This window comes from Papio anubis, chromosome 18 (genome assembly GCF_008728515.1).
Source record: "Papio anubis isolate 15944 chromosome 18, Panubis1.0, whole genome shotgun sequence".
Lineage (NCBI taxonomy): Eukaryota > Metazoa > Chordata > Mammalia > Primates > Cercopithecidae > Papio > Papio anubis.
In genome coordinates this window covers 3171536-3182984 of record NC_044993.1, presented here as the reverse complement: position 1 = coordinate 3182984, position 11449 = coordinate 3171536, and the positions used below count along the sequence as shown (strand labels likewise).

The 11449-nt window shown below is 48.2% G+C and overlaps 1 long non-coding RNA gene across 1 annotated transcript in view; it reads right to left on the bottom strand.

Moving 5' to 3' along the window:
* Window positions 1–8553: 8553 nt before the first annotated feature.
* Window positions 8554–11449, bottom strand: part of LOC116271261 — a 120606-nt gene continuing 117710 nt past the window's right edge. The window contains exon 3 of the long non-coding RNA XR_004179706.1: window positions 8554–9062. This is a non-coding gene — a long non-coding RNA (uncharacterized LOC116271261). The remainder of the gene's footprint in view (window positions 9063–11449) is intronic.

The window sequence follows — 11449 nt, the reverse complement described above, 5'->3', positions numbered from 1 at the left end:
TGCCTCTTGCAGGTACTGGGAAGACAGCAGGCACTCAATAAATACCAGTGAAAGCCTGCAGTGGGCACTCAACAAACACTGACATAAAAACTAAACCTGACTGCCTGCACTGTGTCAGGCACGGTGGGACAGGGACTCTCTGCTCTGACTGCACCTCAGCATCACCCGGGGGAGGGTGGCCTTTAGAAATGTAGCTGGCAGCTCACCCAGATGAAAATATCACCAGAACTTTTTTAAAACTCTCAAGGCGAACACAACCAGCCAGAGATGAGTCCGCCGTGCTGGGGGATAGAAAATGGCGAAGGCCTGGTTCCCCTGCCTTTGAGACATTGACATGACCAAATTGATATTTTTTTTCCAAGAAAGAAGAGTGGTTCTCAAAGGAGGGTGGTGGGAAGAGCAGAAAGCCTCTCCTGAGACCCTGATGGAAATGCAGGTTCTGGAGCTCCACCCTAGACCTGTTGAATCAGAGACCCTAGCAAGGGCCTAGCCATCTGGGGGTGAACACGCTCTGCAGGGGCCTCAGGGTGCTGGAGTTTGAGAACCGCTGCTCTAAGACCTTGTTTCTCAGAGTGTGACCCACTCACAGCCACATCAGAAACCCACAGGATATTGTTAAAATGCAGTTCCAGACTGACTGGTTCAGAACCTTGGAGTTGGGAGGGGGAAGTAGTATTTTATAGAAAGCTCCCCAGAGATTGTCAACCTTATGGAGCTTGCAAAACTAGTGCTCTAATCTAATGACAATTCTGATAAATATTATGTGCCTCACCCCTCCCCTCTGAAAGCCGGGACTTGGGTGATCAGGGCCTGGCTGCTCATCACACATTCATTCTTGGGGGTCTCCTGGGCCTTCCATCTTTTGGGCCTCTTGGAATGCAGTCATGGTTGCCCATGACCTTGCTTCAAAGACTCTTAGGTCTGGTCAATGCCCACCCTCCACTGACACTCAGGAGCAGAGGAGCCCTGGAGCCCCCGCAACCCTCCTTCTCCTAGCCAGTGTCTCTTCTGCACCATCCCGTCTCAGAAAGGGATCTTGGGAAGTCCTCTTCCTCCTGGGACGCCCGGCCCATCATCACCAACAGACAGCATAGACGGAGTTGCCACTTGGGACTCTGTGTAAACTTCTAGCTCTACCTCTGGGGTCAGAGAACTGCCAAGTCTTCTAACCAACATACATTTGGTGATCAGAAAACACCCTGTGGTGAGAGGAGGTGGGGATCAGTGGCAGAGAGGGACCTGACCTTGTGCACATTTAAGCCAACACGAGCTTTCCAGCTGCTGAGCCGGCAGTGTGATCACGCCCCATTCCACTTTTCTTCCATCAGCAAAACAATGCCAGGCCTGAAGGGAAATGGAGAGTTGTCCTGCCCAGGACGAGCGCAGCCCCTGCTCAGTTTCCTGTTGTTCTCACAATGGCGACCGCAGCCAAGTGGCCCCTTTGGATGCTCCGGGGGAAGCTTGCTCTGGGCTCCGCCAGCTGCCTGAAAAGTACTCGCTCTGTACGGCACCTGCAGAGCCTTGTCATCGGAGAATTTTCTTCGGCCTCAGCCTTGGTGGGTGGGCGAGCATCTGCCTGTAGGGAAGAAGAATTTATTTTCTAAATTCTAGATTTACGAAAGAAAACATTTTGCCTTCAAAGCCCCTGGTGAGCCCTATTGGGTACAGAGCGTGTTGAATTTCATCCACTTCTTACCAGCTCAAGACCAAAAGAGAGAACCAAAGTTGTAAAAATAACCACATCACAGGCTGGAAAAGCCCATAAGCGAGAGACAAGGTCAGTGGTTTTTGAACTGGGTTCCAAGAAACCTAAAGGTGCCTCAAAAAGCCCATGGGGAGAGGGGACTGTGGGGTCTACTAAATATTAGCAGGGCAACTTTGGACAAATGAAGTCCCTTCTGGAAACCTTACTTTCCTCATCTGTGAAATGGAGGTAATGTGCCTACCTTCCTTATGTCATAGAGTTATTGAGAGGATGAAATGGGACACTGTTCTAGGCACATGGTGACAGCTTGATGCACTTGGACGTAGTTTCAACCTGCAGGATGATTTGGTGGAAAGGACAAAGGGCATTTCAGGATAAAGGCTGGCAAAGCAAAGGCCAGCTGGCAGGTGTGTGTGCCATGTGTGGGGAAGGAGGAGACGACCCCAAGTGGCCGGGCAGGGGGTGCTCCCTGGCTTCCAAGTGCTGGCCTCTCTCACTGCTCTCCTCTGCTAAGTCTCTGTTCCAGGACAACAGACTTCTCTTTCCATCTGCCTCAGGGCATTTCCTTCCTGGACCCAAATTGATCAGAGTCAGACAATGAGCTTCTTTATAACATCTTCCACAATTTAGGGTGAAGACATATAGAAAAGAAGTGGTCTTCTTGCTGCTGGAAATATTCAGAAACCCTTGTGACTACAGATTAATTTGCTTCATTAGTTCTAGTAATGGTCATGATAATAGAAAAGAAAAACTTATCACCATCATCATCATCATTACCACCATCATCATCACCATCACCATCATTATCTTCATCACCATCATCGCCACCATCACTATCACCATCACCATCATCATCACCATCACCATCATCACCACCATCAACATCATTACCGTCACCACCATCACCATCATCACCACCATCACCATCACCACCATCACCATCATCACCATCATCACCATCATCCTATCACCATCACCATCATCACCACCATCACCATCATCACCACCATCACCATAACCATCATCACCACCATCATCATCACCATCACTATCATTGCCATCACCGTCATCACTGTCATTACCACCATCACCATCATCGTCATCACCACCAAGGAGAAGTGAGGCCATTGGATGGTTGTAGACAGTAATTTCCCCACATGGATTTAGTGAGCAGGCTACACACTGCTAACACCAACATGGGTTGAGTCAGGCTGATGATGTGTCACAGAATGAGACAGTGAAAGGCCCTGCCCTCAGGCAGCTAATTTTCCAGGGGAGGAAGGGACTTGATCCATGTGCATTAGCTTGGTACTTTCACTGTGGGGCCAGTGGAAGTGAAGGGATGAAGTTGGAAGAGGGAAGCCTGGCATTGTTTTGGCTACACCATCTCCAGGAATCACAGATGAGCTTGATCTCACTGACTTCCAGCACTGGGATGACAGCCTGTGTTCAGAGGAAATGTGAAGCTGCCTCCAGACTGTGTACTTGAGACTTGCCTGACCTGGGCCTGGAGAAAAGAAGCGTAGCCAGAACGTAGATGGAGGTCCCAACTCTAACCCACCCCTAGACCTCAAAATATTTGCAAAATTGTTTCAAAAATCTATCTGTAAAAGCTCACGCCCGTAATCCCAGCACTTTGGGAGGCTGAGGTGGGCAGATCGTGAGATAAACAGATTGAGACCATCCTGGCCAACATGGTGAAACCCTGTCTCTACTAAAAATACAAAAATTAGCTGGGCATGGTGGCGCGCACATGTAGTCCCAGCTACTTGGGAGGTTGAGGCAGAAGAACCACTTGAACCCAGGAGGCAGAGGTTGCAGTGAGCCAAGATCGCGCCCCAGCACTCCAGCCTGATGACAGAGCGAGACTCCGTCTCAAAAAATAAAAAATAAATTAAAAAATAACTGAAATGTTAAGTATCGAGTGAGGTGCATATCACACAACCCCATAGGAAGAGGAAGAGGTAGGATGTTGTCAGGCACTAAAAATATCCCGCAGACCCTCCTGACACATCACAATTTTCCAAAGGGTGGACCTGCTGCGCTGATTAGAGCCAGGAAGAGGCATGGGGATGGCGAATGTATATGTTCCATTTCTAGAATTCTGATGCCAGTTTCCTTGTTTAGGGGGGGTAAAAGTGTTTAAAATACATAAATCACAAAGAAAAAATGAAAACTGTTAAATTTTGTTGTCAAGGTTGCAACTCCTGCAGCATTAACACCGCAAGGCTTTGGCCAGGCTCAGTGGCTCACGCCTGTAATCCCAACATTTAGGAGGCTGAGGCGAGAGAATCACTTGAGCCTAGGAGTTTGAGACCAGCCTGGGCAACATAGTGAGACCCTTTCCCCTAAAAAAATTTTTTTAAATTAGCTAGACATGGTGATCCATACCAGAGCCTGAGGCAGGAGGACTGCTTGAGCCAAGGAGGTCAAGGCAGCCGTGAGCTATGATGGCACCTCTGCACTCTAGCCTGGAAGACAGAGCCAGGCCCTGCCTCGAAGAAAAAAATAGGTTTCAAGGCTTTGCTATAGAAATTTTCCTGGTGCTTTGCGGAGCCTGTTTGGAGTTTCTGACTGCTGCCATTATGCTCATCACCACCATCACCATCATCATCTTCATCACCATCATTATCCTCTTCATCTTCATCATCACTGGAATCGTCACCATCATCATCAGGATCATGGGTGCCATCATTATAATTACTGTGACTCATGTCAACAGGCAGCCCAGAGTGGCTGTGTGGTTCTGAAGCTGCCAGGTGCAGGCCGGCAGCAGCAGACTCTTCTGGGAGGAGCTTCCTAAGACTTGGAAGCTTTTCTCTTCGGCTCCTCTTTACACAATTATGGGTAACCAGGAGCCCAGTATTTTATGCACCAGCTGTAGCGTCACCTCTGTCCCCTAGTTTTACCCAGAGCCTGACCTCACAAGTCAATTACAGCTGTTTTCATTGTGCTCATCAGCTTCCAGCATCCACCCTGGCCCGGCTTTCAACAGAGGGTGGATTCCCATGAACCCTATTCTTTATGACCAGCTGGTTCCGATTAGAGATGAACCAATAAAGCAGGGGGTAATACAGTCGCAGCGTGTTCCTGAATGTATCACTTCTCCATGTGCTTTCATTTACCTGCTGACCAATAAAACCCAGCCCTTCAACAAGGTGGATTCCATACCTCACTTATTTTGCTCATTTTGGTACATGCAGCTTTTTAGAGACTGAAAAAAAAAAAAAAAAAAAACAGGGGGGATGACATAGGCTTGGTGAGTGTGTGTGTGAGTTTTGTGGGGGTGTGAGAATGTGTGTGTGCGAATATGTGAGAGTGTGTGCATGTGTGTGAATATGTGTTTGTAAAAGTGTATGAGTGTGAGAGTGTGTGATGTATTGGGTCAGATGAAGCATTGACTTCAGAGCATCTAAGATTTCTATACAAATGCTCCTCGTCAACACCCTTGGTTAAAAGGATTATGAACATAAGAAGAAATATGCAATAAGGCATTTTCCTCTCTCATTTTTATGAGAATGAGAACTATTCCTTTCCTTCCTAAATATTTGTTTTCCACCTGTTTTTTCGTTTCCCTTTAAAGATGGCCATGACTCATCAGTTTCTCTTGCCTTTGTGCTGGATGGAATTGTTGACTATGAAAACGGCAGTAACGTTTTAAGTAAGGAAAGTCCCACATTGTAGCTTTGTGGCCTGGGAGGAATTCTGTAGGAGTTCCAAAAAGAAGGAAGACAACCTTCCCATTAGGCCAGCCTGTCAAAAGAGAGCACTTTATTTTTTTAAGGTAGTTCACAGGTGAGTAGAAAGAAATCCTTGCCAAACAGTCAGGAGTTTATCACAACCCTGCAGGGTACAAAGGTGCACACTTGGTGCTTCTGTCTCAGGCTTGGTTCCTCAGTTAATTTCTTCCTCGTCCACATGGACAGCTTGCACTGGGTGCAAACACCAGGCAGATAGAGGCAGCAAAAGTTCATCTTAAACAAGAAAATGGCCAGGCACGGTGGCTCAGGCCTGCCATCCCAGCACTTTGGGAGGCCGAGGTGGGCGGATCACAAGGTCAGGAGTTCGAGACTAACCTGGCCAGATGGTGAAACCCCGTCTCTACTGAAAATACAAAAATTAGCTGGATACAGTGGCAGGCCCCTGTAATCCCAGCTACTCGGGGGGCTGAGGCAGGAGAATCGCTTGAACGCGGGAGGCAGAGGTTGCAGAACCGAGATTGCGCCACTGCACTCCAGCCTGGGTGAGGGTACGAGACTCTGTCTCAAAAACAAAAAAACAAACACAGAAACAAAAAAACACACACACAAGAAAATGGTGGGAGAACAGGAGCCCTAGGATGCTTCGGGTACCACTCAGCAGCCCAAGTCCATCTAGATCAGGAGACGGGTGATGGGAGGGATGGTCCCTGGCCCTGCCAATCTCCGGTGCTGTGGCTCCTTGCCTCTGTGGTTCTGTACCACAGGTCTGGCTTGCTCTGCAATGATGCTGTTCACAGCTGAATCCCCACCTAAGCGCTGCGGCTGGCATTCAGCTGGTGCACAATAAATGTGTGTGCCTGAACGTGTCATCAGGGAACGTGCGAGGAGGGTCCTGGGGAGGCTTGCTGAAGGAGGCAGGTTTGAGCCTGGTGGTGTGGATTCCGTTCAGAAGAGAGAAGATGGTTTTAGATGAGTCTTGGAATTGAGTATTGGAATCACAAAAACAGAAGAGTGGAGACCACCAGCCTGGCCTCCTACAAAGCAACTGGCATGGTGCCCTGAAGAGCAGGAGCACTGTAAGCCGGAATTTACCATCCATTCATTCATTCATTCAGAAAATCAGGCCACAATGGTGAGTGACATCCATCCCTGCCCTCCTGGCACTCACCTTCCAGGTGGGAAAGACAGAAAATCAACAAGCAGACAAGACCGTGAGACTGTGGCCAGTGCTTGATGAAACAGAGCACTGCTGGGGTGATCAGAGAAGGCTCTTCTCAAAAATTTATGATGGAGTTAAACCTGAAGGGAAAAATGAAGGAACACCATCCCCATGGAAGAGACAGGAACAGCATTCTGGGGAGAGGCAGCAATGTGTGCGGAGGCCCAGCGTGGGCTCTACTGGCCATGCCCACAGATCAGAGAGGAGCTTGTGTGGCTAGAGCTCAGTGAGGTGAGATTCTCGTGCTGGTTTCTCAGCCTGGGATGTGCACTAGAAATCCAGAAATCCAGGCTGCACCCCCAGAAAGCAGAATCTGGGGGACAGGACTGAGGGGGTCAATGTTTTTTCAAGGGCTGCCAGGGATGCCCATGGGCTGCCAGGGTTGAGCACCCCGGTGCTGGGCTGGGAGTAGGTGAAGTGTGTTAGAACAGGAGAGCAGTGAGCTGGACTGGACACAGATGGTGTCTGTGGAGACAGAGAGAAATGGTGGCATCAAGGGAAGAAGGTCTGGGCAGATGCTCTAATGCTAAGAAACCAAAAGGATGGGCAGGGGGACTGAGGAAGGCTGTCCTACAGAGGGGCATTACTTGAGGTCCGAGGATGTGTAGGATTTAGACGGTTAAGGGAAGGGGAAGGACAGGAACAGTGTTCGAGGCTGAGCACTGCATCCGGAGGCGCAGATGAAGCTGGACACTCAAGGCAGACACAGGAAGCTTGGGTGGCCAAGGGGAGGGTACTGAGGAGGGGACACCATGTGACCAGATTGTGCAGTGCTACAGGCTCATTGGAAACTGTCGAGTTTTCTTCTAGGGACTGTCCACAGACCCAAGACGAGCACTGAGTGCCAGGAGATTATTTAGGTGGATCCCAAGAAGCTTAGTAGGAGTATGAGGACATGTGACAGAGAAGGGAAGGAAGCCACGGTGGGGAGTGCTGACACTCAGGCTTCACCGGGGGCACCTGGACTCAGACCCATCAGAGGCTTCCTAGAGACAGTGGGGAGCACCCCTCAGGTGGTCTGCATGAGTGGTGAGGGAGCTGGGGTATTGATCCTTCAACCCGAGTTGGCGGAGGCTGTTCCTGGGCCATCCACCCCACAGCAAACCTTTCTGCCCCTGAGTGGGTTAGGCATGCTCCCTCAGCCAGAGACACCCATGGGATGGGATCACTGGTGCTGGCAGCAAGAAGCCACCTGCAAATGGACTGAGGCCAGCAGCTGTGATACGAGCCTGGCTGCATGTTAGAGTCACTTGGTGACCTTAAAAAAATAATAACAAAAACATATTAGAGTCACTTGATGAATTTTTCAAAGAATCAAAGCACACACACACACACACACACAAACACACAACATATATCATGCTCACACATCACATACACACAAACCCCACACTCACATAAACATGCATGGACACATACCACACATATCACACACACCACACACATCACACACATCCATCACACACACATATAAACACACATACACACACATAAACACCACACATATCACACCCATACCATACACACATCACACACACATAAACACACACCACCCACATATCACATACCACACACATACACCACACACAAACCACACACACATCACATACCATACACATACACCATTATTAATAATATTACTCACACATATCACACATACACCATACAATAACACATTGACACACTACACATATCGCCACATATTACTTCACATCACACACACATATAAACACACATGAACACATCACACGCATACACACCACACATATCACACACACATAACATACACCTGGCCACATCATTGATACCACAATATGTTAATACTACCACAATATGTCCACACACACATAAACACCAATAATATCAGCCACACCGCCACCTAAGGTTCAGGGTTGGTCTGCAGCCCAGGCCTACAGCATTTCATGCGTATCCCACGTGATTTCCAGGTAAAAGCAGACAGAGATCCCCTGCCCAAGTAACAGGGAGCACTAAAGGGTTGTAAGCATGACAGTCAACTTGACCTGAAATCTATGTCCCAAAACTGTGCTCAGGCCTCTTGGTCTGGGGTGGTTATGGGTGCTGGGCAGAGGTAGCTCTTCCTGGGGAAGTCAGCACGCACTTTCCTTGGCTTGAACATGATTGTCCGCTAAAATTTAATAACCCAGGCTTTTTCTCCGTTTCTCCTAAACTGAGCAAGTTTTTGCTGGCATGCAACGAAAGAAAAACAATCAAGTACAAATATTCCTCACTTGGAACTTTTCAAAAGAGACAATGTGTAGAGGAAATGTCCAGTTGCTTCCTTTTGCAGAGGGTCACTGCAGCCGCGTGAACTCCTGCCTCTGAACTGGTCACACAACGTCCCTCCTTGGCCCGGCAGCTGCATTGTCACTTTTTGGTAGGAGAGTGGAAATCAGGTCAACCTTCCCATTAGGCCAGCCTGTCAAAAGAGAACACTTTATTGTTTCAAGGTAGTTCAAAGGTGGGTGGAAAAAAATCCCTGGAAAAACAGACAGGAGTGCATTGCAGCTCTGCACAGTACAAAGGTGGACACTCGGTGCTTCTGTCTCAGGCTTGGTTCCTGGGTCAATTTCTTCCTCTCCCACATGGAGGGCCCTCACTGGGGGCAAACACCAGCTAAATGGAGCCAGGAAAATATCCCCCACAGAGGGAGTGGGCGGCCCTGCCGACCAGCAGGTGGAACGGAACCCTTGGAGGAGGCATGTTTTCTGTGTCTGCATGAGGAGTGTTTTAATTTCTTCCCATTGCTAGCAGGACAGCGTCATCCACGTGGCTAGGGGTGGGCTTTGGGCTTTCCTTTTTTCTTTTTTTTTCGATATAGGGTCTCACTCCAGTTGCCCAGGCTGGAGTGCAGTGGCACCATCTCACCTCACTGTAGCCTCAAACTCCCAGGCTCAGGTGATTCTCCCAGCTCAGCCTCTCGAGTAGCTGGGACTACCTGAGCATGCCACCACAGCCAGCTAATTTTTTGTATTTTTAGTGGAGACAGACAGGCAGTCTGCTATGTTGCCCAGACTGATCTCAAACTCCTGGGCTCAAGTGACCCACTCGCCTAGGCCTCCCAAATTGCTGGGTTTACAGGCATGAGCCACCACACCTGGCCCTAGTTTCTTTGAATACCATCACCTGCCATGTGCCAGACAAGAAGTGACACTGGGGACTCAGCCCTGAGTGTCTCATGCAGGAGGATCGGGGAACGCTTTCTGAGGAAGGTGGTGCTTTGGTTGAGGCATTCCGCACTTTTCTGGTTTTATTCTCTTGATGACAAACGCTTAGAAAACAGAGATGGGCAAAAACACCGTAAGAATCTCTCAGAACTATGGTGACCACGTAATTTATTAGCCAAATTGGGACACTTCAGAAGTGAGAGAAGACACTGTGATTAACTGATTAATTACATCAGGAAAAACCGGGCAGGAAGCGGTGCTATTTGGTGCCAAATGGGCCATCTGGGAGCTCTGCTCCTCACACCGCTCCCGGCGGCAATCACCACCAATGTCTGGAGCATGTTCTTCTGGTCATTTTTCTACGAAGAAGTACAGGCAATGTTTTCCATGAAGACGGGACTTTGCTCTGCATTCTAACTTTAAGGTGACCAGGGACTTCATGGTCCTAACTGGGAGTGTGAAGAGTGAGAGGGGACAACAGGATGTAAGGCCACCCTCGCTATTTTGAATGTTGTCTTTTTTCCACTTGAAACATCATAGCATCTTTCCATTTTACTAAGTGTTTTCTTTTCCCATAAAAACATTTCTGATAGCTGCCTAGTATTCCAGCATGCAAGCATGCCATCTCCTGAGCGGAACATGTTGGTGGTCTCCCATTATTCTGCTGTTCAAACAGTGCTGGGGTGATCATCCCTTGAGCCAGTGCCTGCTGCCAATCCATGATTAGTTCTCCAGGACAAATGCTTAGAATGTAAAGTTTTTAAAATGTAAATTTTAAAATTAAATTGCTAGGCAGAAAGGTATGGGCTCCTTTTTAATACTTCAGCTCTGCTTTGCCCACCCATCCCTTGTGAAAATTAATCCCCCCACCCCGACTGCTGGGTGTAAAGGGACAATGATGGGGTGATCATGTTTTAGATTATTGGACTATTTGATAAGTGAAAAGCGACTGTGTTGAGCATGGAGGGCAAGTGGGAACTCTCAGAAGAAGAGGGGAGGGGCGTTATTCCAAGTAGGTGGAAAGACTCAACCAAGGCCAGGGATAATGGAAAACTGCCCAGTTTGGAGGTTCTGTTTATCATCAGTGTTTTGCATTTTAGAGAACTAGACCACCTTCATTTCTGGGTCCATAAATAGATTGAGAACAAATACAGATTATAAACATATTAACTAATCCTACTTTGACCCTCTTTTCCAAAATAAACATTACTATTAACAATAATGGATCTAACACCTTCCTGTCTGCAGCCATGGAAATAGTAACTGCATTGCCGTAGCTCAAACTCTCTTAAGCTGGTAGCACGAGCTTTTGCTGTCTCCATTTCTACAGTTGGGGGAACTAAGGCCTAGAGGAAATTCTGTACTCTGCCTGTAGTCAACTTTGGGTTTCCAGTTTCCCTCTGCTAGGTTGCACACCTGATTTCTAATCACACCAGATTCCCAGGTTCCTGAATATGGTGATGATGATGATGATGATAATGATGGTATGATGATGATGGTGGTGGTGACGGTGATGATGACAATGGTGGTAATGATGATGGTGGTGATGATGATGACAATGGTGGTGATGATGATGATGGGGTGGTGGTAATGGTGATGATGGTGGTGGTGATGATGATGGTGATGGTGGTGATGGTGA